This window comes from Phoca vitulina, unplaced genomic scaffold, assembly GCF_004348235.1.
Source record: "Phoca vitulina isolate PV1807 unplaced genomic scaffold, GSC_HSeal_1.0 scaffold99, whole genome shotgun sequence".
In the NCBI taxonomy this organism is placed as follows: Eukaryota; Metazoa; Chordata; class Mammalia; order Carnivora; family Phocidae; genus Phoca; species Phoca vitulina.
In genome coordinates, this window is record NW_022589802.1 from 216,847 (window position 1) to 229,831 (window position 12,985).

Below are 12,985 nucleotides of genomic sequence, written 5' to 3' on the forward strand. Positions count from 1 at the left end.
CCCCATGATCCGGGACCCGAGAGACCCCCTGTGCACCTTAGCTCCCGCCCCGCCCACCCTGATCCGGCAGAGAAGAGAAACATTATGCTCCCTGGGATGACTTGGAGAGGGAGGGCGGCGGCCCCACCCAGGTTTGCAAACGAACACTGTCATTCCTTCTCTGGCTGCGCCCCAGTCCTGGCCTCTGAGAGCGGCATCCTGTGTGCTCCCGGGCGCTTCCACCCTCCCAGGGCCCAGATTGTGGCCCTGCCCCCCCATCCCTCCCACTGCGTGCCAGCGCCTGGAGAGTGTGCCTCTGAAATGGTTCGATATAAAGCGCCCCTCCCCAACAAGAACAGTATCCAGAAAGGTGGGCAGAATTAGTGCTTGAGCGACCAGCGATCTCAGTAACCGCCAGTGTCCACACTTCTGGAGGTGGAGCTAGGAGAAAGGTAACAAAAGTCTTTCCCACGTCACTTGATAGGTGTGGCCTGCCAAGGCGGGAATCCTGCTCAAGCACACCTGTTCTCCAGGACAAGCAGTCACTTGAGTAAATGCCTGCAGGTCCCTTTGTAGTTTGCACTTAACAGCGATGGTGCAGAGTGTTATCCAGGGCACCCAGCTCCCCATCCATCAAGGGACTTTGGTTCTGGAAACTGGGTGAGAGCCGGTGATTCCACTGGAGCAAATAAAGTCAGGTTAATTTGTTCCCATCTAGAGCATTTAGGGTTATATATATCAAGCATGTTGCAGCACTCTGCCTCATTATTTCATTCGTGGTGATCTTTTTTTTTTTTGAAGTAGACTCCACACCCAACATATGGCTTGAACTCACTACCCAGGGATCAAGAGTCTCATGCTTTACCGACTGAGCCGACCGGGCGCCCCCGGGGCGATCTTTATAGAGCTATTAAAAGATGCACGCGGGGCGCCTGGGTGGCTCAGTTGGGTGAGCGACTGCCATGGCTCAGGTCATGATCCTGGAGTCCCGGGATCGAGTCCCGCATCGGGCTCCCTGCTCAGCAGGGAGTCTGCTTCTCCCTCTGACCCTCCCCTCTCTCATGCTCTATCTCATTCTCTTTCTCAAATAAATAAATAAATAAAATCTTTAAAAAAATAAAAAAAACTAAAAGATGCACGCATTTCCACTCTAAAGGTTCTCTCAAAGCTTCACTAAAAAGAGCTGCTTCTGCGGGGGCGCCTGGGTGGCTCAGTCGCTAAGCGTCTGCCTTCAGCTCAGGTCATGATCCCAGGGTCCTGGGATCGAGCCCCACATCGGGCTCCCTGCTCCGCGGGAAGCCTGCTTCTCCCTCTCCCACTCCCCCTCCTTGTATTCCCTCTCTCACTGTCTTTCTCTGTCAAATAAATAAATAAAATCTTTAAAAAAAAAAAGAGCTGCTTCTGGGCATTCCATGGAATATAGTTAGAGGTGGGGTGTTCATATCCACTGTGATGAATATACCCTCAAATTCCTCTCTCTCTCTAACACATTATGTTTTTATTTCCCCTAACACTTAGGATTCCCTTGTCTACCTCATACCAAGACAGTCCTGGCATTGAAACCCATCAAATAAAGGACACCAGTGAGTCCAAGTTTCAGTCAACCTACCAAGTGTAGTGCTAGATTTTCCACCAGCTCATGTGCTACCACATTCAATCTGGAACTTCTACTAAGTACATGGCAATCAGTGACTTCAGCACCATTGAGTATCTCAATTTACCTCAGTCTGACAGCCTGAGAATCCATTGCCATGATGTTCAAATAGGATTCGTTTGTTAGATACCAGTTAAATCTCGGGATTTTTATTGATCTGTGGGCTATTTCCTCATGGTTCAGACGTTCACCCCATGGATCATACTGTGATTGCACCGTAGTTATGGGTTGAATGTCAAAGGGACTGTTGCACAGGGTCTCAAACAACATGAGTTCCCTTGCAAGGCACCTACCCCAGATGAGGTAATGACACATTGTCAAGCAAGGAAATGCCAGTCCTTTAGACACGGGAAAGCAGCAACCTCCACCCGCAAATGAACCTCAGAGGAACTGGTGGCACCCCCATTCTCAGCTTCAACTGAGGCCAACCAGATGTCCCAATGCCAGGCTTCAGGGTCCCACTCCTCCAACCACCGCCCTACCTTTCACATGAGAAACACAGGCTGGGAATTCAGCTGACTTTGGGATTCTGTAACCCACACAGCTAAACGCTGCGTTTGATTTTCAGCCCTGTCAACCCTTGCAGGTAGAGGAAGTGAGCGAATTTTTAGGGCCGTCCTGGAAGTTCTCTGGTTATCATACGGTGACTTGAGCTGAGAGGTAAGGAACCTGAACTTGTCCTTTTTTCTCTGTGCACTCTCAGGTGCACTCGGGAATCGTCCCACACCACAGTCTTTACAGCCATCCCTAGCGCCATGACAGTCCAGGGCAGCGGCCGCTCCGGCTCCCCGGGGTGCTTACTGAGGATGGGCCCTTCGTCCCGGTTAACCGCAGGTGAGGGCCTGACAAATTACGAGGTCCCTGCCGGCCACGGGCGCCTCACGTCCCACTGCGCGTTGGCGAGGACCCGAGCCCCGCACTCCAGCCCAAGGGCATGACCAGACCCGTCCCCACACTCCGTCTTTGTGGGTCCATCTTCTGGGACCACTCCCAGTTCCGATCCTGTATCAGTCGGGCATGAGTCAGGATACAAGAAACAGACAAAGTTTCTCAACAGAGGGGATCGAATATGAGCAGTCGGTCACTCAGGGATCGGACGACTGGAGTCACGGAGATAATACGGGAGGAACCTGCCGCCCCTAGAGCAAGGGGAACAGGTTGGTGTCACCAGGAGCCTAGAAGCCAGGATGAGGGGGCCTTGAAGCGCCAGAGCCTGGACCTCTGAGGAGGGGCTGCTGCAATTTCTCAGGGAAGGAGGAAACCACATTATCCACCGGGAGGGGAAACAGGGCAGGAGGTAATTTCGGAGGCACCATCTTCCAGGTCACTAATCTTTTCTTCAGCGGCACCTATCTGTGATTTAATCCATCTGTTGGGATTTTTTATTTCAATGACAGTGTTTCTTTACTTCTAAAGTTCTTTTTCAAACCTGCCTGGACGCTTTTCTTGTTTTTATTTTATTATTATTATTATTATATAAAGGTGGTATTGATTTATTTGAGAGCTAGAGAGAGCGAGAGAGAGAAAGCACGAGAGAGGGAAGGGTCGGAGGGAGAAGCAGACACCCCGCTGAGCCGGGAGCTCATGCGGGACTCCATCCTGGTGTGGGACTCGAATGCTTCTCCTGTGTCTTTATGTTGTTGTATCTCAGAGGCTATGGAAGATCTGGGGAGTCGGAGTAGCTTTCTGTCACAACAATGCAAACGATACGTAAATATCCGAGAGCGCCGCTCTCTGATCTCATGAGAATTCAAAGGTAATGCCAGTCCCTGTTTCGAAGTCCCCCCCCCCGCACCCCCCACCCCCACGATGAAGCCCAAGAGCAGAAGGTGGTTCTCTTTCTCACCCTCCTCCCTTTTTTGTGTGCTGACCCAAGGCCCGCCAGGGGGAGATTCACCTGGGCTCACCTCTCATGCCTTCAGGACATACTGATGTGCCACACGTGCCCCAGGAATCTCCAAATGAGGGAGCGAGCCAGACTGTAGAGCACAGCCCACAAAAAGGGGTCAGGCTCGAAGCCCAATGTCCTTGATCCACACCCTGCCTCAGCCACCTGCTAGCAAGTGATTCAGAAGAAGCCGCTCAACCCATCTGTGGTGTTTTCCTCATTTCCTCACCTGGACAATGGGGCTGACACCGCTAACAGCCTCCTAGGGCTGCCCGGAGGATGGGATGGGGGGAGTCTAGGCCCACGGCAAACGCTCACAGCCGTTACCGAAATTACGTTCTCTGGCCTCTGAGAGTCACACCCTGGGGAATGTCGGTAGGGCCAGTCCCGTCTTTGACAGACCTGCGGATTGTCCAGGAGCGTGGGCGGTGTCTTCAATTGGAGGTCACTGACCCATCTTCAGCTGGGCCCCCCGGGGAGTCCTGGGTGAGCGAAGCCTGGGGTGAGGTATCCTCTTCCGGGGAGGGTGGGTTTGCTCTGCCAGGAGCCCAGCAGGACTACCACGATGGGGGTGGTGGGGGTGTGGAGGGGGGCAGTTCCTCTCTCAGCCAGGGGTTCACTGAAGCCCCTCAGCTTGCAGCCAGCCGGGGGAAGGCAGCCCCTGTTCGTGGATACTAGGACTGGCGTGGGAGGGTTCTTCCCCCGCTCACTCAGACCCACTTCTTTTTATATCCCTGTCCTTCCTTCGGCCCGCCGAGGTCGCCCTTCACGAACACTGGTTTTATTTATTTACTTATTTATTTTAAAGGTTTTATTTTATTTATTTGACGGAGAGAGAGCACAAGCAGGGGGTGGGGGGTGGGGGGGACGGCTGAGGGAGAGGGAGAAGCAGAGTCCCCACCGAGCAGGGAGCCCCACGGGAGCCTCGATCCCCGGACTCCGGGATCATGACCTGAGCCAAAGGCGGGCACCGAACCGACTGAGCCACCCAGGCGCCCCAAGAACACTGATTTTAGGCGGGATCTCCGTTCTGCTCTCTCACCTTCTGAAAGCCCTTACTCCTAGCACCGCGGAAACCCAACCCGGCAGCCCCTGCACACAGCCCCAGCCGCATCCCTGCTCCCTCCTCTGTTCTCATGTGCTCTGCTTCCCCAGGGGTGTCTCTCGCTTACCTGCGGGCCACCTATGCATTGAAACGGCGTAACTAACCTTTTCTCATTACACATTTCCTTGCCTTTCTCTCAGACTGGACTGGCATCCCTGGACGGCAGCAGCTGGTGTCAGAGCGGCCCCGCCCCCAGCCCCCACCCCCACCCCCCCACCCCCGCCCGGACCTAGCCAGGCAGCTCCGGATCCCGCGGCCAACTGTCCAGGGCCACAGGGATTGGACCAGCGGGTCAACCTGCCGGCCTGGGTCACGGAGGAGTTGGCAACAGGGACTCGTCAATTCTGTCCCGAGTCTCCTCACGGTCCTCACACGTGGGAGGAGGCCTTTGTGCCCAAGATACGCAACCCAGAAATCATCAGTTGAGAATTTAATACATTTGGTTATCTGAAAAGGTCTAACTTCCGGGCGCCTGGCCGGCTCAGTCGGTAGAGCATGCGGCTCTTGGATCTCGGGGTTGTAAGTTCGAGCCCCGTGTCGGGTGTAGAGATCACTTAGAAATAAAATCTTAAAAAAAGTGTACAATTTCTTGACGGCCCAAACCAACAAGCCTAGTCTTTCAAGGCAAAAGACACACTGAGGGAAGAGCTTTGCAACATACGTAACAAAGAACTAACAGCCCTAGTGTAGGACAAGTGTGCCTTTTTCGGGGAGGCAATTCCTTGGTGTCTCTCAACATTTTAAAGGCCCGTAGGTTTTGAACCTGGCAATTCCACTTAGAGGTCGTTATCCTAGAGGGAGATGGACACACGTTCACAGTGGGAAGTTGCAGCGCCAAGGTGAATTGCGGAGAGAGAGCGAGAAAAGGTAAAAGTACCATCATCTGGGGACTCGTTATGTAAATGACGGTACACGTATGCTATCAAATACCACGCGGCCAGAGAAGAAATGAGCTAGGCATTTGTTTACAGACGTGGGAGGTTTTTCAAAGACCGATTGCTAAGGGAAAGAAAGTCACAATGAAACGTGGAAAAATAAATAAATACAATAAAATAAATGTGTAGGGTGTAAAACTGTGAATAACTATGTTGGTGATTCCATTAGAAGAATATAGTTAGAAGAGAGAAACAACTGTTAACAATGTGTCTTAAAATAATGTTGCTTTGTAAAAAATTTCAATTATGTGCTGTAAAAACATGCAGGGTAGTAATGGAAAATGGTACAGCCGGTGGGAGGCAATTTGGCAGTTCCTTTTAGAGCAAAGCATCCAGGGGCCCCCGGCTGGCTCAGTCGGAAGAGCATGGGACTCTTGATCTCGGGATCGTGAGTTTGAGCCTCACGTTGGGTACTGTAGGGATTCCTTTAAAAAGATAAAAATCTTTGGGGGCGCCTGGGTGGCTCCGTCGTTAAGCGTCTGCCTCTGGCTCAGGCTCAGGTCATGATCCCAGGGTCCTGGGATCGAGCCCAGCGTCGGGCTCCCTGCTCAGCGGGAAGCCTGCTTCTCCCCCTCTCCCACTCCCCCTGCTTGTGTTCCCTCTCGCTGTGTCTCTCTCTGTCAAATAAGCAAATAAAATCTCAAAAAAAAAAAAAGAAAAAAAGATAAAATCATTAAAGCTAAGCACCCGTCTGCACAGGACCCAGCGATTGTACCCTTGGGCATTTATTTACTTTTAAAAATCGTATTTATTTATTTGACAGAGAGAGAGCACAAGCAGGGGGAGCAACAGGCAGAGGGAGAGGGAGAAGCAGGCTCACCAAGCAGGGAGCCCGATACGACGGGGCTCGTGATCCCAGGACCCTGGGATCACGACCCCCGAGCGGAAGACGGACGCCTAGCGACTGAGCCACCCAGGCGCCCCTCCCTCGGGCATTTATGCCAAAGAAATAGAAACTTAGGATCGCACGAACACTTGTACATGAATGGTCGTAGCAGGTGTATTTGTAGAAGCCTGAAACTGGGAACAAGCAAGGTGTCCTTCAGGAGGTGAATGCTTGAGCCGCCTGGTGGATCCACACCAAGGACTGTAGCTAGCAACACGAAGGAAGAACTAAGTATGGATACATGCAGAGATTTGGGTGGATCGCAAGGGCATTATGTGAGGGGAGGGGTGGGGGGGGAAGCCCCTCCCAGGTTACGGATACCTTCCGCGTACTGCATGGGTCCATCTACCTAACAGTGTTCAAATAACCCGGAATTCTAGACGAGAATACAATACTGCTTGCCGTGGGTTGGGAGGACATGGGAGGAGGCTGTGGTTATGTCAGGTCCACAGGAGGGGTCCTCGTGAGGGAACCAACCGGACACGGACGCCCGTGGGAGTCACGTGACTCTGCACGCGTGATGACACTGCAGAGCTGGGCGCGCGCGCGCGGATGCAACTCCCACGGAGCTGCCCTCGGATGGCACCCATGCCATTTCCCGGTGTGCAGCTGAACTAGGCGTGCAACACGCTGACCCTAGGGGAACTGCGGCAGGCGCCCTGGCGTCTCTCTGGCACTACCCGCGAGCTTCTTTACTTCGAGAGACAAGTTCAAACCAAAAGCACACAAGCAGGGCTTGGCGTGGACAGACAGGACGACCTGCGCGACTCCGCACAGAGTCCCTACTCTCCTCCCCCTCCCGGGGACGTCAGCCTAGGCGTCCGCCAGTTCCCAGGGCCCCGCCGCTGGGGAGAAGCCCGCGGGAGCTGAGCCCAGAGGGGCGCGCAGGCGACCGGCTTGCTTTGATTGGGCAGAGGAAGTGTCCGTCAGGCCACAGGGGCTGGGCTTCCTCAGGCGGCCTGGGGGCGGGTCCCGGCAGGAGCCGAGCTTGGTCATTGGCGAAGCTAGCCGGAAGGGGGCCGGAAGGCGGTGCCCCGCCACATGCGGGGCGGAGCTTCCGGTAGGCGCGCTGAGGGACGTGAGAAGACGGACCCGAGGGCGGTCAGGGCGGGGCCCAACACGCCTAGACGACGCCCCAGCCCTCTCGACACCGCCCTCCGTCCCTGGGCTCCACCCTCCGCCCCTCCGGGTGCAGGACCGGGCCGGAGGCCCCGTTCCCCGAGACCTGGGGACGGGGTGGGGTGGGGGGGGTCTACCCATTCTTCCGCGGAGAGGTCCATGAGGAGCCTCTATCGAGTCCAGGCCCCGGGAGGCGGGTGGGGGGGCTCCGTCGGGCTTCTCTCCCGCTGCTTCCCGCAGGCCGCCCCCACGCCGTTGAGGGTGTCCGGCCTCTAGACGGCCAGGGACAGTGTATTGGGGTCCCCAGGGGCCTAGTGATGGGGGAGGGAGGGAGGGAGGGCGGCGACCCCACCGGGATGACAAAGGGCTCCGTCACTCCGTCTCCAGCCCCTCCCAGTCCTGGCCTCTGAGAGCGGCCTTGCTGTGCGCTCCTGGGCACTTCCACCCTCCCAGGGCCCAGATTGTGACCCTGCCCCCCTCCAGCCCCCCCCCAACACACACACACATTCCTTGCCCGGCCCACTGTGTGTTCCAGTGCCCCTGAGCGTGTATGGGACGTTTCTCTGTAAAGCATAGATCCCAAGATCCCAGCAACACACACACACACACACACACACACACACACACACACGCCTACACACACACACACACACACACACACACACACACGCCTAGTATCCAGGAAAACGAGGCAGAGCTGGGGCCAGTACCCGGGAAGGTGGTGTTCACCAGAGGTATCTGTCCCCACTTCTGTGGGTGGGGACAGCGGGAAAGTAACAAAGTCTTTCCCATGTCACTCGACAGGTGTGGCCCCCTGGGAGGAAGTCCTGCTCAAGCACATCCTTGCTCCAGGACCACCTGTGGTTGGGATCCTCAGCTGTGCCTGCCTGCCTCTCACCTGGGGAGGTCAGTCAAGGTGAGCCCAGCAGAGAAAGCTCCTAGCCTTTCTAGAAGTGGGTGCGATCAGGAACCATCCGTCCCGGTGGTTCTCACGCTGGAGGGCTGCATGGGAACACCTGGAGGGCTTGTTCAAACTCTGGGCTCCACCCCGGAGTCTCTGATCTTGCAGATCTGAGGTGGGGCCTGAGAATGGGTGCCTCTAACAAGCTCCTGGCGGCTGGTCTGAGACCGTCCCCTCTGCTCCACCCCCCCCCCCCACGCCCCGCGCCCCCGCCGTGAGAAGCAGTGCTCTGGAGGCCTGAGACTCCTAGGTGTGTGTGTGTGTGTGTGTGTGCTCCCTGCCCTCCCTGGGGCTGGCTCCTTTGCAGAGTCCCCACGGGTCTGGCAGATGCCGGGAGGGTGCTAGCCCTCGAGGGATCAGGGACTTCCCATGGAGTGGCAGTCACCCTTTCCTGCCTAGGTGGGCTGCAGGGCACCGCCCACAGCCCAGGCGGGAGAAAGGTGTCAAGCTTTGTCCAGGTGCTCGGGAATTCCCAGACTGGGGCTGGTAACATCTGGAGAGGGGGGTGGAGACCAGCTCGGGGCCCGGGAGTGGGGATGGAAAGAACTCTCTGATGAGACAGAGGAAAGACCCAAAGGCTGGGCTCGGGGATGGGAAAGGAACATGGGCCCTGAGATCCAGAACGTGGATTTGGGGGAGGGGGGAGTGGCGGGGAGCTTGGAGACCGCACAGGGGGCTGTCTGCCCGAGAACGGCCCTGACAGTTGTCTGGTCTGTGCGTGCGGTCGGCCCTCTAGCTGGTGGGAAGCCGCTGCCTTTCTTCACCAAGGTGGTCTCCCGGCTCCTGGCCGATGTTTCCCAGACCTGCTCCATGCCCCACACCACCGCCCTCCCGCTTTGGCCGGCCTTGCTGGTGGTTGGTGTTTGTTTGGTTCCGTGGTGGCATGTTGTCTAGTCGGAGCGGCAGGTGAATGAAGCGCGAGGCCAGTCACTGGCCACCGTTTGTCCCCAGAAGGAGCAACTCTGGGACCGCAGCCCCTGCGCGAGTCCTGGCCGTGGGATCGGATGGAGCAGCCTTTGGCTTTCGTTTTCCGTGTTCGCCTCCTCGACCCCCTTTACTTACTGGGTCATCGGGCTTTTCCTCGTGGACTGCTTCAAGCTCTCTGTATGTTCGTGAAATGGGCCCTGAGTCACATCTTGCTGCTATTTTCCCCCCCCACTTTGTCACTTGTCCCTTGACTTTGTGGTTTGGGGCTTGTGTTTGGTCAGGCAGACAATTTTAGTTTTTGTGTCATCGGACCTTCCAGGCTTTTCCTTTTTTTTCTTTTTTTTAAGATTGCTTTATTTGAGAGAGGGAGCATGCGCACGCACGTGGGGGGAGGGGCAGGGGGCGAGGGAGAGAGAGGGAATCCTCAAGCGGACTCCCCGCAGAGCACGGAGCCCCACACGGAGCTCCATCCCAGGACCCTGGGATCATGACCTGAGCCGAACCCGGGAGTGGGACGCTCAACCGACCGAGCCAGCTCTTCCGTCTCTGAAGGGTTGCAAACAGAACACGCAGAACGCCAGAGTAAGAAAGCAGAATGTGCAGCAGAGCTCGTGTGTGGCCCACAACGCCCAAGGAGTGTGCTCTCTGCCCTTTGCACAGGGGCTGCCAGGCCTGGTGGCAGTCCTGGCCCCGGGGGCAGCAAGCGCTTTCCCACCCCAGCAGCCCGCCCAGCAGCACCGCCCGGTGAGCTGTGAGGCCCCCACCCGGGCCCCCGGGAGGCGGGAGGCTCCGGACCTCCACCGTCCCCGCCCGGTGGCTCCGTGCTGCCCCCGTGTCGTCGTGTCCTCTCCTTCCCCGGGGAGGGGGGCGGGGGCAGCTCGCCCTGCCTGAGGCAGGTAGGGGTCGCCTCTCTGTGCGCACAGGTGTGGCCCCTGCTCTTGCCCCCCACTCCCCTCTCCTCCCCTGCCCTCCAGCCTCCTCCGTGCAGCTGGCAAGTGGGTGGGGGCGGGGGGCGGAGAGGGGCAGGCCCCTTTTCGTCACCGACGGTGTCAGGCACGTGCTGGGCTCTGGCGGCTCAGGTGGTGGCAGGCACCAGCTCCCAGTGCCGGGGGGGGGGGCGGGGGGGGGCGGGTGGAGGCGCAGCTGTCGGTCCAGCGAAGGAGCCCCCACTGTGGCCACGGGAGCCCGGTGGCATCTCCTTTCCCCGGAGAAGTGCCCGCCCCATCCTTCCGGGCTGGGACTCAGAGATGACTTTGCGATGACACGCTCGGACTCGAGTGCTCGGGAGCTCTGAATTGGTCACACGGGTTCTGGGGGCGGTGCTTTCCCTGTTGGCTCTCGCTGCTGGGCAATGCCAGGGAGGGCCCTTGGCGGCAGCTCCTGGCACCGTCTGGGGCCGCCCTGTGCTGTTTGAACCCCAGGACAGTGGGTCTCGGGGGAGCCTGGCTCTGCGTCTCCGGGGAGCAGAAGCAGAGAGACCGGGGCGTGGCTTGCTGGGCCTTGCCTCGGCGGGGACCGTGGGGTCGTGGCTCCTGGGGGACATCCCTCCTCCGCCGGGGTGTCGGGCCGCATGGTCCTGAAGACGGCTCCCCTGGAGACAGACACTCAGGCCCCGCGTAGCCCGGGCCCTCTGACCGGTGTCCTCGCCATCCCCCTGGCCTGTGCCTGAGCTGAGCCACCTTCCTGTCCCTCGGCCCTGGGCAGGAGGCACAGCGAGGAGGGCCCGGCTTCCCTGTAGTCTTCCCGCACAGGCCACCTGCCCAGGAGGGCTCAGGAGGGCTGGATGGGTGCAGAGTCTCCCCCGACCCAGCTGCACAGGGGCTCCCCCTCGTGGCCTGCTCTGCGGGTGGGCGCACTCCCCAGCCGCCAGATCCTGTCCCCGCCCACCTGCCCACCCACCTTCAGGGCCCAAGCCTGGACCTCACGCTCTCTGCCCGGCCTGTCCTCGGCAGGTGTGCTGACCCAAGGGCAACCCCCCAACCCCACCCACTGTGCAGTGCTTTCCTCAGCCCTCGGCCCCTGGCCGTGGCCTCATGGCTGCCTCGGGGACACCTTCAGAGACAGCCCCACGGGGAGGGGAAGAGGTGGCCAAGCCAGCCCAACCTCTGAGCAGCGGGACCGCGGGCCCCCTGCTGGGTAACGCCCTGCCCTGGACGTAGTACCTGCCACCGGAGGAGGAGACCCCGCCCTCGGGGGGGACCTGTCGGCGGTTGGGTTGGGCCCACGGGAGTGGGAGGGGGAGTGGGAGTGGGAGGAGGCCGTCCAGAGCTGCAGAGCGCACCTGAGGTCCCTGTGGCTGGCACCTGTCACCCTGCATGCTCGCCGACCCTGTCTTAGCGGCCACCCCATCCTCATCCCACGGGCTCCGTCGGGGTTCCGGGGGTGGGGGCTGCCCTGGAGCACCTTGGCCCTGTGCTCTGGAGTGGGGTGAGGCCACCCGTGCCGGGTGGCCCCACGGGAACCCCAAAGGTCCCCAGGCTAATGTTCCCCTTGTTGAAGTGCTGGGACGGACTCCCCGTCTCGGGTGAGTGGCAGCCCCACCCACCCTGAAGAGCCAGTGCTCCCCTTTCCTCACCCCAGTCCCCTTCCAGCCTCTGGTGGGGGGGGTGGGGTGGGTGGTGGCGACAGGCAACAGGGAGGGTCAGGTGCAGAGGTGTGGCTGGGCCAGAGGTGGGGGCTGGCTGTGGTGGGGGGGGCGGTGGTCAGCTGGGCCATCCGCCTGCCTTGCCCTGCCTGGACTCAGACCGGACAGGACCTGCAGGACGGGGGGCTGCTCCAGACTGGGGTGACCAGCGCTCCCCTCCCTAGACTTAGTAGAGGAGATGGGGCCAGCCTGGGGAGGGTGTGTGGCCGGGACCGCTCCTCTGCTCCGGGCGCCTGCTGGCAAACAGGGCTCAGGCGTGGGGCCTGGTGGGGCTGAGCCCCCACCACCTCTGCTGGCTCTGGACGGGTCACCAGGCCTTCACAACCTGTGTGTAGAGCCCGGCTGAGGGCCCAGACCTTGCACCCCTCCCTGTCTCCTCCTAGCAGCCTGGGTGGAGGGTGGGGGGGCCGGCCGGGGGTGGGGGGGGCGTGTCCTCCAGGGATTTTCTTAGTGGGGCAGGGTCCCGGGCCGGTTTGCCCCTAGCAGGATGGAGTCCTGGTGCTCCTTTTCCTGGTGCCATCTGCCTGTCCTACTCCGGGGCCCTCTGCAGGGATGGCGCCCCAGTCTTGCTCCCTCCTGCCCCCTGCCCGCGCGGGCCTCAGGCTCAGGCCTGGTCTGTCCTGTAGCCTCTGTCCGGCGCCGTCCCCAAGGGCTTGTTCTCCCCCAGGCTGGCATCTTCTGCCCTTGCTGCCCCACGTGTGTCGCAGCTGCCTGGGCACGATGTGGTGTCCAGGGAGGGACAGGGACTCCTGGTTGGCTCAGCTCAGCTCTGGAGCTGTGCTTCCGTGGGGGCCCTGGCCAGCGTGCCCGGTAGGTAGAAGCGGCGGGCCTGGCTTTATTCACCTGTGTCCTGCCTGCCTTGAGCGGGACGGTGTCTCCTGGGACTG

General features: G+C 59.2%; 1 long non-coding RNA gene across 1 annotated transcript; it reads left to right on the forward strand.

The window, feature by feature from the left end:
* The first annotated feature begins 7,521 nt into the window (after window positions 1-7,521).
* LOC116627590 lies at window positions 7,522-9,760 on the forward strand. The gene is made up of 3 exons (XR_004298509.1): window positions 7,522-7,636; window positions 8,371-8,482; window positions 9,479-9,760. It is a non-coding gene; the product is annotated as an uncharacterized LOC116627590 (long non-coding RNA).
* The last annotated feature ends 3,225 nt before the right edge of the window (window positions 9,761-12,985 follow it).